This window comes from Lycorma delicatula, chromosome 10 (genome assembly GCF_047948215.1).
Source record: "Lycorma delicatula isolate Av1 chromosome 10, ASM4794821v1, whole genome shotgun sequence".
Taxonomy (NCBI): Eukaryota; Metazoa; Arthropoda; class Insecta; order Hemiptera; family Fulgoridae; genus Lycorma; species Lycorma delicatula.
In genome coordinates this window covers 16,361,080-16,377,205 of record NC_134464.1, presented here as the reverse complement: position 1 = coordinate 16,377,205, position 16,126 = coordinate 16,361,080, and the positions used below count along the sequence as shown (strand labels likewise).

Genomic DNA, 16,126 nt, shown 5'->3' with positions numbered 1-16,126 from the left:
TTTCTCCTTGTAAGATGCAAATATTTCATTAACTGAAATTTTATTTGGCTATAATTCTGGAACCAATGAAAATAAGTACCACTTATGATATATCGCTAAAAAGCTATCAATGAGGGCTTATGACTGCAGTTAAGAAAAAGTCCAAAATTCAATTTTTTTTGGATTTTGTGCTTTTTTGGACACTTCTGGTTGTCAATTGCAATCAAAAGGGGAGGTGCACAACTATATGTTCAACAGTCCTAAATCCAAAATTTCAACATCCTACAGCTTTCGTTTTTGAGTTATGCGAGATACATAAGTACATACAGACATCAGGCTGAAAAATGGATTTAGGAATCATCAAAATGAATATATCCGTTGAAATCTGACAACCAAAATTTTTCATCACAATATTTATTTTAATTTGTACAAGTAAAAATAAAAAATATCATGTCCCATACTTAAGTATGCCAAATGATCAACACATCGAAAACATAACAAACTTCACAAACAACAGAATACTACTAGCTTCAAATGAAATCAAAATAAATATACATAATTACTGAACTGCACCATAGCCTAAAATAATAATATAAATGTTTCATTATCAAAGACAAAACTAACACGTTCTGATATATGCAAGATTAGTGGAGTTGCCAAATCAGTTCAACCCACTGTTTTTATCTAAACTAAATAAAAAAAAGTGACAAGATTTATCAAAATCAAAGCGTTGTTTAACATTAGCAAAAGTTAACTGACTATATAAATGAAATGTAATTTGCATATGCTTGTTCATAATTACTAACGTAAAAAAAGACTGAAAATAATAGCTATTAACTAAAAAAAGAACACATCCCTTCTCTAAATCACTTTTCTCTCATCTTCAGTTGATCTAATCTGTTAACTTTTAATAATCTTTTTTGTTCACATAAAATTACATATTGTAAATACACAACATTAACAAAATACAATCTTGATAAATACAATAAAACAAAATTTGTTAAAAATTTTATTTTCCTTTTAAATTTAAAATTAAATTAAAAGTTAAAAATTCCATATAAAAAATATGTCGTCAAATACCAATATTAATTAAAAGTTAAAATTATAAATATGTTTACAAAGAATGATCATGTGTGTGAGGTTTGGCTGGCCAACACTATATTACTGTGTAGGATTTTAAATAGATTAAACTACAAATTAACAATATTTGATAAAGTGCTGCTATCTATTGCAACGTTTACAATCTTTGTCATAAAACAGAGTTGTTTGTTGGCTGATCAAGCTGAATCCATTTTTATATTTATAAAATCTCTCTAAAATGTCTAAACCGTATGTCTAAATAATTATTATTATTCAAATTACATTTTTTTAATTTCTAATATTTCCATATTAGTGTAAATATCAGATATTGAATGTTTATTATCAATAACATGGTCAGAAACATTACAAAAACCCAATTTTCCGTTTTTATAACAAGTTTTTTTATTGTAATTATCAAGACTATATTTTGTTAATGTTGTACATTTATAATATGTAATTTTACATGAAACAGTTAAAAGTTGCGAGAAAATCGTGAAAGTACTCTTGTGTATATATAAATGATATGAGGTGTCATCCTACAAAATGTAATTTTATTCTGTACTTGGTGGATCAAGTTATTTATTTATATACACATATATGCAACACATTAGCCAATATATGGTCACTAAAATAAAATATTTATAATTTGACAGACAAATGTTATAATTTTATTACTGAACTTACAGCTTACATTGTAATTATTTAGTACCTTTGCATTATTTTTTCAACATAATTTCCCACAATTGCTATGCATTTGTCAATCTCCTGCAAGCTTTTATAATAAAAATTGTTTTCACTTCATTATCTTCAAATAATCTTCTAGATACAGCAGATTTTAATGATCCAGAACAGCAATAGTCTAATAGTGCCAAATCAGAATTGCTGGCTGGATGTGTTACAAAAGGTCTTCTCAGTCTAGTTCAGTTATCATTATCTGTTCAGTAAGCCAATTCATGTCATTTAGTCTGAATAACTGATTCATAGTAATTTTTATATCTTATTCACAGAAAACTAAATCTTTAATTTCTTTGGTATTGGATAACTGGCATGTTTCCACTCTGGTTTTCACGATTCTAATTCATAATGGTAAATCCACCACATCTCATTACAGAATACCTATCTATAAATAGAAAGTCTCATCTTCACAAGCTCACAAACAAACGGAGCTTTCAATGCTGTACACTTTATGTTTTGTGTGCTTTTTTAAGCATTTTCAACATCCAATGGAGATATCTCTTAAAAAATATTTACGTATCTACCATGGATGCTTTAACACCATATTAACAAAAACTCTGTATGTTTATACTATTTCTTCTACAGTAATAAGAAAATCCATGAAAATCATTTGTTCCACAATGTTTTTCAGAATTTCTATTGATACTGTTGGGCATCCGAAATGTCATATCATCAAATTGCATATCTGTTTAACCATACATAAAACCATTGCCTTGTTCGTGGAACTTCCACTTTATTAATTATCAATTCAGTGAAAAATGTCACCTGGTTTTATGTCTTCAGCTAACAAAAGTTGAATAAGAACTCACTGCTCTTCTAAATAGCAATGGCACAGCATATTTACATGACTAATTTAGACAAACAAAATATATGCGGATTAAAATCAATTACTGACCGCATAACAGACTCATGCTAATGACCACATATTCGAACAATCAAAACACATTCCCCCTTTCATACATATTTGTCTGTTAATTAATTGAATCATCCCTCATATTAAAATTTAATGCTACGATTTTTTTTTTTACCTGAAGATTTTAAGTAAGAAAAGATTTGAGAGACTGTAAAGGATGACCAGGGACTTTATATATTTAGATAATTTGCATTAATATTGCAGAGCGTTAGTACACTCCGTTAAAACAATATAAACTACACAATCTTAACATACTGAAAATAACTTGCTACAATTTTTAATAAAGGATTTTACTTTAAATGTTTTAATTATTTATTTATATACTATATAAACACTTAATCATTAATTTAAAATCACTTATCTTCACACAAATTATACCGTATAAGCAATTTTTCTTTCCAAGGACATTTTACTACACAGAACAGTAATTTTTACTTGTAAGATTTTTTTTTAATGAAATTACTCATCTACACCACCAACAAGGAATGGTAATTTATATCTTAGCGATAAACTTTTCATATGGAAAATAAAGATCCAAGAACTGTTCAATTTTTATCACTCAATAACTGATAAAGAACCAACCAGATTATCATAAAATTATAATGAAGTTTCAGTAGCTAACAACATGGAAATGAATTAAATAAAATAAGCAACATTGCATTTTTAGGGTCTTCGGAAAGTTCTCAACTTGTCACAGAGATGGTGCAAGTAAGATCAAGTGATTATGATATTTGTCAAGTGTGATTCTTTAGATTGCATACTACAACGTTTTGGATATTTACATTTATTGTTCCTTATTTATGGTGATCAAGTTTAAGCACACAATTTTTAATATTTTTTGAAAAAAATATAATTGCAGATCAAGCTCTAAAATGTCAATTAATTTGCTTTCAAAGGTTTAATCCTGATAGACAAACAAAAATAATTAAATTGCAATTTAAAGGATTTTTAACTGTACAAAGTAGGCTGCTAAATTTAAATGTGACCATGCTTCCCATCAAGACGAAGACTACTCAGGATGCCCAAAAACTGCTACAACCGACAAAAAAAAAAAATCACAAAACTCCACAATGTTCTAAATGATCACAGACTTACGGTACACGAGCTTGTCGTCATTCCGAACATCTTGATAGACCAGGTCCACTACATTTTGCATAATGTTTAGGAAATGAAAAAGCCTTCCACTTGATTTGTGCTGTGTTTGCTAACAGTCTACCAAAAACGCATTTGATTCTGAAGACTTTTCAAGGGTGTTTAGTTATTAAAATACAATTCCACTAAGTTTCTTTGATGTTTTATAACAGCAAATAAAAAATTGGCTTCACTATTAGATGACAAACAGAGGGCGGTCAGGTGAAAATGGACCAATGTCAGTGAAAACTGTTCCATTTGCAGCAAGTCAAGACGGTCAACAGTCAGTATTATGCTTCACTACTGGAGTGACTGAAGGGTGCCTCTTTTCAGGCTGCACATCCACATTTGACCGAAAAGAAATTACTCTCTCACCGTGAAAATGCATCTGTACATGTTTTAGAGTTGGAAAGTTGTTAGTCAAAATGTATCAGATCAAAGCTGACACAACAGCTTATTGTGTAGAGTTGGAGAAATCACATTATACTTAAGGTATTAAATAGCTGAAAAGTCATTGTTAAAAATTTATTGAAAGGCAAGGTTACTATGTAAAAAACTAAAAAAAAAAATTCTGAAAAATCTTTTTGTTTTTTGTTAGCCAAGAACTTCCCGAATGACCTCTTATTACACTTTTCATATTTATATAAAATTTATACTCTAATGTGCCAATTTATACTGTAATGATGTAAAAATTTGTGGTAATTAAATTATGTACTACAGGAAAACCTGAATGTTTTCTATGCCTTACTCAAATTCAGTTACCAGTTTAGTTCAATATTATTACTTGTACAAAAGTCTTACCCCTAATGGTTCAATCGCAAGTCAAAAAACTTAATTAAATTTTCTAAAACCATAACAAAACATTTACTTGAAGAAAATCCTAAAACAATAAAAGAATTACACAAAACATTTCATGTGAATGCCAGTCGCTTTCAAATTGATACATAAAATTTAACAACCAAAAATCTCGAAATCTCGGTCAAGTTTGTTAATGGGCAAAACCCCGCCGCCGGACCTTGGGGGTGGAAATTGCGGCTTTTTCTAAATAAAATATCACTATAACTTTCTTATTAAGTAAAATATTGAATTCACGAAGTTCCTACTATTCTTTGGATAATGTCCTAAAACTTATCTAAGTAAAGTTGTTTGATATCATCAACCATTGGCCCAGGGGGTGGAAAAAATGCGGTTTTGAAGACAAAAAACTCATACCTCCCTTAATAGGCACAGTATCGAATCGTTTAAAGTGGTCGTTAGTCCTCTAAACATTACCTAAAAGTTTTGTCTGAAACAATTATTGGCATGACCATCTCTTATAGCAAGGGATAACCAAAATGTTGCTGGAATTGTAAGAAGATGGGGCTTTTCGTATGCTAAACATGTGAAACATTTTTCACATTCAACCATTGTTGAACTGAGTAAATTTGAAGATTTTCTTAACTTTAAGGTGGAAATCTTATTTATCCCCTACTTAGCACCAGTGAAATCTACCTCCCACCTTTTGGTGGGCCGAAAGGATTTTTTCTTATGAAATGAAAACTTCAAATTAAAATAACAATAGCACTACGTAAAACTTTTAATAACAAAAATATTTAGTAAAAATGTACATCTGGGTTAACTCATTTGAAGTGTCCAAAAAAAAACAAAAAAACAAACTGGTTGCTTCACAAATTAAAAAAATATTGAAACTTATCCAACTTGTTTTCTACATGTTTCAAAACATGTAGGAAATTATTTTAAAATTAAAATCTTAAAATTATTTTGTTTTATTTTTTATTTAAGCAGTTTACCTGTGGTGGCCATTTTTGTTACAGTGCGAACCCCTATTTTTGTGATTTGTAAGGATTTACGTAAAAAAAACATAACTATATAACTATTGGTCCTGAAAGGCCTTTTTTATTTTCCATAAACATCTACAAAAAAATTTAAAATTTTTACCACCAGTTCCATCAGAGTTATTGAAGCCAAAATTTGAATTTAAAAAAAAAAAATTAGTTATCAAAAATTCATAAAATTTTACAGATAAATATATCAATAACTTAATATTATTTATGGTAAAACTACTAGCATATATACCTACATATAAAAAAATAATTCAAACTGTGTATGCCATTTCCTGCATTTTGAAAAAAAATTACCAAAGTGAAATTTCAGTTTTTCATGTTCGACTTTATTGGCAATTTCCTCATAGAAAGAAGAAAGATACGGAAATAAACCACTGGACCGATTTAACCTTGGGAAAATATGATTAAATCGGTTTTTGTTTTATCCTTCCGGGACCAATCGTTTTTTCAGTTATGTTTTTTTCTCAAATCCTTACAAATCACAAAAATAGGGGTGTGCACCGTAACAAAAATTGCCACCAAAGGTAAACTGCTTAAATAAAAAAGGAAAAATAGTTTTGAGGTCCTGAAATATGTAGGAGGAAACAAGCTAGCTAAGTTTCAATGTTTTTGAATTGGTCAAGCAACCACTTCAAATGGATTAACCCTCCTAACTGTACTTAATGTTCACTAGGAAATATTTTTCTCGAAACTTTTTGGCTAAATTGTTTTAAAAAAATAGAAAACTTCAATATACATGGAATTTATTTTCAACATGATTATATAAATAATAATTATATATTAATTCTCACTGGGCTTTAATTGAAAAATTTCTAAACAAGTGATTGATCCTCTGCAAAAATGAAATGAACCCTTCTTTAAACTAAGAAAGTTTATAAACTTTGAAATTAATTGGACTTGTGAAATAAAACTTCATTAAATCAGGAATGAAAATTCATGACAACATTCATTCTGCAGGTAACAATTTACATCAAAGACAAAATAAAATTCATTTTGGCATGCTAAAATAAAATTTTAAAACTGATGATGAGGATCGTCTAAAAGACTTCTAAATATGATTTTAACTGTTATGTGAGACTGTATGTTTAAAAAGCAGCAATAACTTTAACCAATAAACACAAGTAGTACTTTTACACTTGATGGGAAGGATGTTTACTGGTGTGTGAAATATATTGCATTAAGCACTCAAATAGATAAAAATTAAACAAGCAATAATAGCAGAATAAAATAATGTAACCCAAAAGAATAACAAAAGTTATGTTGCAAGTAGTACAAAAAAATTCATAAAGAATATTTTAAAATTAAATATACATTCTTCCCTGTAAACAAAATCAGGTAATGGATCACACATTAAAAGGTAAAGGTTGTTATTCTTTTAGTATTTTATAGGTCACACTGTTTTTTCTTATTAAGTGAAAACTTCAAATTAAAATAACAATATGTAACATTTTTAATAACAAAATTATTTAGTAAAAATTTATAAATTCCTAACTAACAAGCAATTTCATCTTATAGTAATAGTTTACTTTTGATACTTATAAAATTAGTAATAGTTTCAAAATTAAATATTAAAAAAATAAATACTCTATTAATAAAAAATGACTCACACACACTCACTCTCTCTCTCTCTCTCTCTCATTTAAATTAAAATAAAATATATATAGATTATCTTATTTAACATACAACACTTAAGATTAACTTAATATTTATTATAAATAAATATATATATATAAAAATATTAAATTTTTACCTAGGGTAAATGGTCAAAAAATATTTATATAACAATGAACTTACAAAAGGATTTAAGATGAAAAGACAAATGAAGAATTACAAAAAGAATTCTTAGATTACATCAACTTAACTTGAAAACTTACTTATACTTCTACAGTACTTTGTGAAGAAAATAGGGCATATCTAAAATGAAACCTGTTTTAATTTATTTAATTTATGTAAGCAGTATAAATTTTAACTGTTTTCATGGAATACAATGCCAAATTATATATTACAAGCAATATAATTTTAAATAAATGGGGCAATCACTTCTAATTAGCTTATTCTAAGTTAACTATTGCTAAGAAAGAATATAATCCTCACAATAACATTCAAATAAAACACATAACATTTGAATGGATAATTGCTTTACGAATAATTAAAAAGATTTAAAAATAAAAACAAGAATTTAATGTTCAACAATATCAAGATAAGTTATAATCATTAAAAAAATGTTTAGTTCCCCACTTACATTCCTCTAAAATTTAATCCCTAAGCATCAATTTACTTATCTCTGAATACAATTGTATAAAATCAAATGTACAACTCTAATGACAAGAACATGATCTATTAATTTCTGTGCAATTACTGTAAATCGATTACAACTTATCTTATAAATAACTGTATAAAAAAGTAAAATATTACATTTCAGACATAAATCACATTAAAAAAAAAAGAAAAAATCAAGTGCAAATAGTTCTGAAATTGCAATACAAATCTATAAAACCTAATAACTCTTTCAAAAGAGGTGTAAAATGTTAAGTTAGCAGGTGAAGTGAAATTGGCCAAAAATCTTATATAGCTCTTAAAAAAACTGCAACTATAACATTAGGCTTTGAATTAAAGGGAGAAAATAATTCAGAAGAAAACTGACATCTTCTAAAAATTTGCTCTTCAGCCAATCACTATAATCAATAACATCCATTAACATTCATTTTTACTTTCATCTATGGTCTTTTTTCACAAAAATCAGATCCATCATCTATAACATATTCTTGTATGCACTGTTAGAAAGATTTTAAAATTATACATATTATATTAAAGGGAAAAACAACTAATTCCAAATGTTATATAAACAAATATCATACTGGTATAAATAAATGGCTGCCTTGACATAACTCCTTTTACATTTCATCGCTAATTAATTGTAACAGTACAGTTTTGTAACAGCGGAATGACTAAAAAAAATTGTTAATGAAATTAAGCATAAACAAAGTGTTCTGGATAAAGCAGAACATTAAATAAAAAAATATACACAGTTACTGGACAAAGGGTATAAAACAAACTTTTAATTAAACGTAACTCATTGAACATGGGCTATATATTTGTATATGCTGTTAAAACCCATCACAACTTTTATTAGAGCACTATGACTAATATAAGGTAGTAAAAACACAAAATACAGACATGTAAAATTAATTTACAAACAAATTGCAGGTAGATATGTAAATATTTAACATTCCATAACGTTTATTATGCAATCATATAAAATATTTCAATACATTGATTTTCAATGAAAAAATGTATGTACAAGCATGAATAAGGCTTAACTGATATGGAAATATTTAGGTAATAAAGTAAAACGCTTCTACCTTAATTAACATAACTAGTAAGAAGGTAAAATTAATCTTCATTAAATAAATTTTCTGGTGAACTAAGTCAAGAAGACTACAATTAATAAACACAAAACCAGATCTAGATTTTCTGCCAGATAATAAACATACTTTTCAAGATCTTACTAACTTTAAGTTGAGAGCAATAGAGAACTGACGCCTACAAAACAGCACTGACCTACTTCTACGTTTAACTATGTTTTTCTAATGTTCTAAACTGCAAAATAGATAACTGCTGCCTACAAAATTATATTTAGAATATAATTTCTAAGTAAAAAGTGACTACCTCAATTCACTAAAACAAAATTGTGAAATGAAGTCATTTTTTAACGGAAGAGCATTCATTCCCTTCCATGATACCCTACTAGTAATAATCTATATTTAAATGTATTTAACTCACAACCAATATATTACTTTTTTACCTTCAACAGATGATAACTCCTGATGAACACTTTCGATGATTAAAGGAACAGTACAGTTTAAAATTCATTCAATAAGGCTGGAAAACGCACGAAGCCCATTAAGCAAATTTATAAGATGGCCGAAACTCAATTGCCAACAAGCACTTTAGAACTCGGAAGATGAATTAGAAGCTGTATTGATTTTTCATTGTTTCGAAATAAATTTAATAAAATTAGCCTAACTCCACTTTGAATTATTAAGCAAGTACTTATGTAAGGTGTAGTTATTAACAATTTTTGTCACTGTATTTTTTAATTAACTGTTATATAACGAGTAAGTGAATTACACATTACCATGAAAAATCAGTTTAGGATAATAATAATAACAATAAAAACATGAGAAAATAATAATTAAAATACGAAAATATATATTATTACTTTCGTAAAAGAACACATATATACTAACATGAGATTCAGTTGGCAGCGTAACGAGCGCCACTTTCAAAATTATAACGTTCAGAAACGACTGCAATAAACAATATCGTACTGATTGGTTATAGCCATTATATGCGGTATTTTCATTTTACTCTTTATAATAAACCTTTTATTTTAATTCTGCTTTGTGTATTGAAGTAAAATCTGTTCTTTGAAATATTATTCACAGGAATATTCTTATTATTGAAATATAAGAACAAATATTGTCAAAATTTTCTTTAAAAAAAAGAGAAAGTTTAATAAATTGAATAAAAAAATAAAATTCAATAATTAATTACTGTTAAACTAAAACTGAAAGTAAATAAAGTTAAAAATATATACAATTAATTAAAATTGTAATTTCTGATGTAATTTTTTTTTATTTTCCTATTTATCAATAGGAGAGTTGTAGATAAGAAACACTAATTAACATTTTAAGGATAGTAGAAGAAGTGGCTTGTGAATTATAAGAAAGTGATTTCACTACATAATAATAAGTATAAGATAATGAAATAAGCTAATATATATAAGTTAATGATAAAAATGTTGAATATGTTACTGGATTTTATTTACCTAAGCAGTCACTTTTCTGTTAAATTTCCCCACCAAGAAAACTTCTTTTCAATTAGATTACTTAAAATTAAATTTAAGTTTTTTATGTATATTTCCTAATTAGTGCCAATAAAATTTTAAATCGTTAGATGCATATTATGTACAGACTATCAGGAGATTGGAGAAAGATGCAAAGAATACTACAGCAGCATATATTGTGACAACAAAGCAGAGCTCACAGAGGTAGATTTAGTATCTCAGAGAGAACTAGAAATACTCAAAGAGGAGGTGCAAAAAGCAATAAAGAAATTGAGAGATAACAAGCCACCAGGTCCAGATAGTATCACTGCGGAAAGATCAAAGCAACAGATAAATAGGGTGTTACGACTATGCACCAGATCTGAAAATACATATAGTTATCTGGCAAATGACCTGATGAGTGGGCTACCTCTGCGTTCACCTCTACACAAAAAAGGCCGCACAAAGTGCTGTGAAAATTATAGAACTATTTTGCTGATTTCACACCCAAGTAGAATTTTGTCCATGAATGTCTACAATACTATCTGGACAGAAAAATTCCTTCAGAACAAGCCGGATTTATCAAAGAAAAGAGTACACATGAGCAAATTCTAAATATTAGGCAGCTGACTGAGAAAGCCAGAGATTTCAACACTCCTCTTGTAAAATGCTTTCTTGATTTTTTCAAGGCCTTTAACTCCATCAAGTAGATTTGTGGTAAGTATTGAAGGAGATGGGCATTCCTGACCACCTTCTTCAACCAAGTTCAGCAAGAAAGTGAAGCACCAGGGTTGAAATTTTTTGTAGTATAAAAAACAAAAGTTATGAATGCAGACAGAGTCAACGCTCTTACAGGTAGTGATACATTGTGTGACTTTGAAAAGGTATTTAGGATCCACAATAGCTAAGGCTCAGGCTGATTGGTTGAAATACAAAGAAGAATTATCTTGGTAAAAAAAGATACTTACAAAGTTGACAGTTGTTTGGAAAGATAGGGCAATCATGAGAAGAAATAAAGGTGAGACTGCTTCAGGTACTAGTCTTTCCAGTAGTCATGTATGGCATTGAGACCTGGTCCATCAAGGTGGAAGACCAGAGGAGAATTGATGTATTTGAAATATGGACCTTCAGAAAAATGTTCCATATCACATGGATGGAAACGAGGATGAAAAACTTGGGATGAAAACGAGGATTACAAACAAGCTGGGTATAAAGAGAAGGTTGCCTGCAATATGTTTCCAATCCTCTGTTTTTGGCCATATAGTCTGCAGGCCCAGCAAATATCTTGAATAGCTAATCAGAAAACAATGCAGGGAAAATCAGGCTAATATAGGAAAAAATTGAGGGCATCAGATCACAAGGAAGACTGCTGAAAATGTGGCTGGACGAAATTGAAGAGACAATTGGATAAACACTCCAGGCACGTTGATTCGAATAGCATGAGCTAAGGTGGAAAATCATCAGCAAGATATGAATCGGATCACCAGCTTTCAAGTTTTTACATTTTTAAAAATAAAAATATTATCTATGTAATTGGAAAAAAAATTAGAATTCCATCTTTATTCACAGTAAGATAACTAAATTGTACACTATGTACCAGGGGTAATTTTGCTGAAACTGACAACTATTAAATTCTGAGAAAGAATGCATAGTCTTAATTATGTAATTAATTAATGCAATTTTAGACAAAAAAAATAATATGTGTGTGGTTTTAGTATTTAAATTTTTAGGTTATCCTGTGGTTATTGAGATTGGGGGAAGTTGTAAAAACAGATAAGACGCTATTTGTAACAAGATCGATTTAAGGTACCAAATCATAACTGTGATACCTTAATGCTGATTATTTGTTATTAAATAGCCTTGGGAACAAAAGTAATCTGGAATAAGTTGCTGAAAATTTTGTTTCTCCAATACTGAGTCAATTTTCACAAAAGATTCTGAGATCTGCCAGATCTTAACTCGAACATAATAAAAACGCAACAAATGCCTTGCTGGACATTAAATTTCTAGGGCAACATCATCGTTCCCATGAAGTCGATCAATTTGAAAGATTTTACATGCTTGTAATAATTATTGGCCTCTTCAATAGGTAAGTTTACAATTTTCAAAATTAATAAGTATTACAATTTGATGAGGAAAGCATTTCATAAAGGAGGATAATTAATCAAAAAGTACCACCACTTTTTTTTTTTAATCAAATCCTGTTTATTTCAAATAGTGAAACATCCAATGAAAGCATAGCAAGAGCCAAAAAAAAGATAATAACTAATATCCATTACTGTTAAAATATATTTATATGATAGATAACATTACTACTATAAATTTACGTTAAATGTAATATGAGTATGTAATATAGCAAATGTATTTTTATGAAGAAAGAAATTCTCAACTGAATAAAGCACACTACCAGTATAAAATGTATTTAACCTTTCTGTAACACCATTTAACAGAATGAATGTACAGATGTTATAAGTACAATGGTACACTTAAGTCACTCACACTACTTATTTCTAATCATTTTTTTTCTTCTAACTATTAATATTAACTTCTTCATTTTATCTAGGATCTCAGAAATTGGTTAAGTCAGTCCCTTATAAAAATAATTTCAATATTCCCATGCAAGACATTATTGTTTTCTCAAAAACTCTGTTCATAATTATCCTATAAATATCACTCAGCATTAATTAAAATCATTTTATTTACAAACAATACTTATACAGCACAAAAAAATAACCTTTATGTAACATGTATCTTATAATTAAAATAATCCATGATGATTTATTGCACAAAGCACTTGTTGAAGAGGTAAGATTATATTATCCTTCTGAATCTCTCTTGGGCCAGGTTCCCGACCTCAAGATCAAGGTTAAAAGACAAAAAATAAACTGCAGGATACCAATGAGTTCAAGGTGTGGGACCAGCAACGAACGTGCAGATGTAGACAAGATGCATCATGGAACACCATGATGCATCTGTTATTACTGTAAGGCAGGCCTGGTATCCTATGTTGTAGAGGGGGAGGATTTTAGTGGGCAGGCTCACCAGGAAGAGTTCCACCTACCATAGGTTTGAGACCACATGATGTCTATTAAAGGTTTTCTCTTCTCTGAAGAAAAAATAATCATATTATCTTACCTCAATAAATAGTGAAAATGGTTCATTTTAAAGTCTATTTAACATATAATTAACCAAAAATTGTTCCGGTCACCCTAATAAGATAACGATATTCCACAAGAAAAATTTAAAATTGTATACCCAGAACAGAAGGTTACTCTGTTACTTTGATAGTACTTTTGATAATAGACCCTAAGATATTAATGATCTTTAGAATGATATTTCACCAGCTGAGTTGAAGTAGTGTATATAGTGCATTGTTTCACAATAGAAAGGTGTACATTAATTTGGGTAATACTACTTGTATCAATCTTCTGTTGTTGCTGCAATGCATGTAAAGCACTTAAGTACAAGAGCTAGCAGTCAGAATTGATTTCTATGGAAATGATGAAATTTATTCTACACAGGGGTATTTGATAATGTGCAAATAAAAAAGATGACGCACACAGTATACTGCTGAGGCATTCTTAATTTCCCGATACCTCTGCTAGGACATTTAACATGTTTCAGTCAGATATATTCATAATCCTGGTGCTGCAGTTGTTTGATTCAATCAATTAATGTGATTTATGAAATATGATGAAAGAAAATTTTATTTAGTGATCAAACACTTTTTGAAAGGAAAAACTGCATAGGAAAATAAGGCCAAGTCAGAAAATATTATGGTGAGTCAGTTCCATCAATTAGAACAGTTTAAAAGTGATGGTTATTTTCTGAGTGGTCATACAACCACAAATGATGCTGAATGTTCCAGACGGATAGTTAAAGTTATAACTCTAGATAATATTGCAAAAATTCATGATTAAGGATCAAGATGGAGAACAGAAGATTAAAAGTGCATGAGATCACTAAGATCATAGGCATATCATTTACATGAATATTTACAATTGCAAAACTTTTCCACAGAATGGGGGCTATGTTTTGCTCAAAATTGATCAAAAACTTTAACAAGTAAACATTTTTAAGCATATTTTGGCTCTGTTTCAATATAATCTATTGAATTTTATTGCCATTTCATAATACTTATGGCATCTCTACTGACTTGAAGCTGAGGAATAGTCAAAACAGTTGGTTGCAGCCAGGGAACCTGGTCCAAAGAAGTCGGAAACCATTCCATCAACAGGAAAGATGATGGACACTATATTTTGGAATGCTCATGGTATTGACTTTGGGAGAAGGGTAAAACAATAGTTGGGCAATATTATTGTGCATCTTTGCTGGATTGTCCAAATGAGAAAATAAAGAAAATTGACAACACTGGTGAAAAATAAAGTTCATTTTCATCAAGACAATGTACCAGATCACTTTTCTGTGATTTTGTTTGAAAAACTGCTGAAATATTGATGCAATGAAAGTTAGATGCAGTAACACAAGCGGTGAAGAACAGTTGCCTACATGCGTCTTTAGCAGCAGAATCTGCACGTTCATTACCTGGAATTCCCACGTGACTAGGGATTCAGCAGAAACTCACTTGTGTGTTGTGATAGTTCAACACAGCGATTGCATTATAGATCTCGATAACAAGAGGATGGTTAGAATTAGAATACAAATCTTCTGAAGTATGGAGAGCACTTCACGAGTCACTGCAGATATGGTAACATTTTGAATTGATGATATTCAATACCTTATTGATAGCTTACAGTTCAGCAATAAATAACTTGTTATGTTAGGTAGACCAAACATGTAGGTTCTGTCATTAACAACAAATGGCACTTCCAAAGGTATCATTCTGTTTTGATCCATCTGTGTATAGTATTGGGTCTGGGTTTGTCTTGAAGAAAATATTTTAAAACATTTACTGAAAGACAAAGATGGTGTTGATTCTTTATTGTGAAACATAAGGTCAAACACAAAATTAATAAGGTTGATTCACCATGGAGGATTTGAACAGGGATACAATGGAAAAATAAAAGGTGAGTCAACATTTATAAGGTATAGTAAATACCGGATACAAATACACATTTGTGCAGTATAATGGTATATGCAGTATAATCATACTTTTGTAGATTAGGATTCGCAAGGTCTGCATTAAAAACTGGATGATTTGGTTGCCCTTTAAAACGGGCAAAGTAAGATGCTAGAAGTAGGTCCTGTCTATCCTAAAATGATGGTTTATTGAACTCAACAAGTTTGCTACTGACAGGGCTTGATCTAAAAGCATCTGTACCAAGACAAAGAAAAGCATGTGTATGGAACCTAACATCTTCAGCACAGTATGACGCGCTGAAAAGTAGGTGACACAATCATTATCTAAATGGGAACAAACTAAGAAATAATAAAAATGCAACATACATAACCAATCAACTCCTCAACTGGAGTTGCTAAGAACTCGCAGCATATTTAGAAGTTTGGAATATTTCATTTTTAATTATTTGATTTGTTTCACCTATGTAAGATGGTTATCAAAAAATAAACCTAAAACTTAACTTCAGGAGAGATAGAAATTAGTGGTCCACTAAATGAAAGGGCCCCGCAGGCAAAAAAATACTATACATTTTATTT

General features: G+C 29.4%; 1 protein-coding gene across 9 annotated transcripts in view; it reads right to left on the bottom strand.

The window, feature by feature from the left end:
• LOC142331398 (RNA-binding protein 5) overlaps positions 1 to 9,637 on the bottom strand; it is a 94,363-nt gene extending 84,726 nt beyond the window's left edge. For 8 of the 9 annotated variants that reach the window (XR_012757982.1, XR_012757979.1, XR_012757980.1 and 5 more), the window contains exon 1: positions 9,488 to 9,637. The gene's annotated coding sequence lies outside the window, so the exon portion shown is untranslated. The remainder of the gene's footprint in view (positions 1 to 9,487) is intronic. The other variant, XM_075377287.1, reaches the window with a different exon arrangement.
• Positions 9,638 to 16,126: the final 6,489 nt, after the last annotated feature.